The 2,109-nt window shown below is 54.1% G+C and overlaps 1 protein-coding gene across 1 annotated transcript in view; it reads left to right on the forward strand.

Moving 5' to 3' along the window:
* The window catches only part of LOC123521950 (leukocyte-associated immunoglobulin-like receptor 1), a 46,231-nt gene that overhangs the window by 1,289 nt on the left and 42,833 nt on the right, over positions 1 to 2,109 (forward strand). The window lies entirely within an intron of this gene.

Here is a 2,109-nt window from a genome sequence, read left to right on the forward strand (position 1 = left end):
AAATACAGAGCCCTGCCTGGAAGAAGCTGGAGCCATGGGGCATGGACAGTTGTCTGAGTCCTGGGTGTTTTGGAACATTGAGAAACCTTGGCTTGACCCTTCTCCTCATTCCACCAATTTACTAGGCAGCTTGGGAAGAGAGCCTTCCTTGTGGGTCCCAGGCCCTCTCATAGGCCTGCCATGCTGTCCTCTGATGTCAGGGATGTAGAGGCAAAGCACTTGCTCTTCTCCCAGTATCCCCATCTGTGTCTTGGCCTGGCTGCTCCTCCAGGGCTCAGAGCTACTTCAAGGGTCACGTGTCATGATAGGACCAGGGCTGGAAGACCACCACGCTGGACAACAGACTGGGAGAGGGGAACGTTCCAAACAGTCCATGATGGAAGTGTCGAAGGGGGATCACCCCTTGGCAGATTGACACCATCGGTGTCTCTCTCTGGTCTCTTTCTCCGGACTCCATATGCTCAGAAAGATCAGGAAGGGCAGACTCCGCAGAGAAAAGCGGGGCAGGCGGAGGATGGGGGCAGACCTTTATCACCCCCACCTAAGCTCTCAGTTTGTCTCCTGCCCAATTCACCGGATCCCTTTAAGCTTTCAGAGCCGCACCCACAGAGCCCTGGTCAGCTATTGAGTGGACGGGGCCTCAGCCTGGAGCGGGGCTACTAGGTGTCCGTGCCATGAAGTGAACTCTGGGGCTCAGCCCCTCTCCCGGGTTTAGAACCAAAACCAGAGAAAAGCGATGATATCTATTGGGCAAAGGATGTCCCTAACTCCCACAGAGGCCAGAATAGCAACATGATCTTTGATTAAAACTAAGTCTATGTCTCACCCTGTGGAAAGCACCTCATTGTCATCGCACTGTTAGGAGCACCCAGCTATGAGAGATGATGAGGATGAGAAATCTGGGACTGGGTGCATATCTAGTCAGTCTCTGTACCTCTAGCCTTCCTGATTCTACCCCTACTCGGAGGGACAAATGGGTAAAGTGGTCCCCACTCCATGGGACGAAGGTTGCCCACTTGTAGTCCCTCCTCTGATCTGGGAACAGAATCTTTTAAGAGGAGGACACCCTCTCTGGACACAGCCTCATGTCCACGGTGCCATATCCAATGTGGTCCTCTGACCTTGGCCCCGTTCACTGTCTTTGAGGTTCAAGTCTCTGACCCCATGCAGGTAGAACCCAAGGCAAGTCCACAGGTGGGGATGCTGAAAGGTGAGATCAACACTATGCCACGCAGAAGTCTCCTTTGGGTGTTCCGTGAGCCTACTGGTCAGGAGAGGGTGATGTGCTTGGAGCGAGGGAACCCTGAGTTTGAATCCTGCCTCTGATGGTAATCGGTCACCTGTGGGAAGTCAAAATTCACTGATCCTCTTCTTCCTTCTCTGTCTTCCCCTCCCTCTCTGTCGCTCTTCCTTTCTTTACTTCCCCCCTGCTTTCTCCCTTTAGCCCCCCACTCCTTCTCACTCTCCCCTGCCTCCTGACCTGCAATAAACCAGGAGGGAATGAATTTGCCAGAGGGTGTACTGCTCATCCTTTGATAAAGGGGATTATTATTCAAGCTTCAGCCCCTGGAGCTGCAGGTGGGAAGAGGGGTATTCTGGGAAGAGGGAACAGCAAGTATACTCCCCCTCAACCCTGCCATTGGAAGGATCTAGAAGGACGAAAGGGTTTACACGTTGGGCTGCTTAACCATAAGGTCCAGCAGCTGCACCTCGGGGAACAGATGAGGTATTAGAATCCAGTGACGAGTTATGATCTGGGAAACCCAAAGCGGTGGATCTAGTCTACCCACTGAGTCTTGGTGAGGGAGAACTGGCTCCGTGGCAGTGAGGTGGGTTCACCAGGCAGAAAGAAGGAGCCTGCATTGTGCCGGGGAACGCCCAGCAGCAGGAGCACACTGGGCTCTCAGTTGTCCTCTCAGGGCAGGCGGGTGCACCCCGTCAGATGGCTTCTGGGAAGAACCCTTAGACTCGATGTTGTTGTTTTTGGTGGTGGTGGTGGTGGTGCCATGAAGCCGGTGGCCAGCCATGGCAACCCTCCACACAACAGAAGGGAACACTGCGGGTTCTGTGGCATCCTCACCATGGTACCTACGCCTGAGCCCAGCGTGG

Source organism: Echinops telfairi, unplaced genomic scaffold (assembly GCF_000313985.2).
Source record: "Echinops telfairi isolate 266 unplaced genomic scaffold, ASM31398v2 ScPeMD7_655;HRSCAF=1070, whole genome shotgun sequence".
Classification (NCBI taxonomy): Eukaryota; Metazoa; Chordata; class Mammalia; order Afrosoricida; family Tenrecidae; genus Echinops; species Echinops telfairi.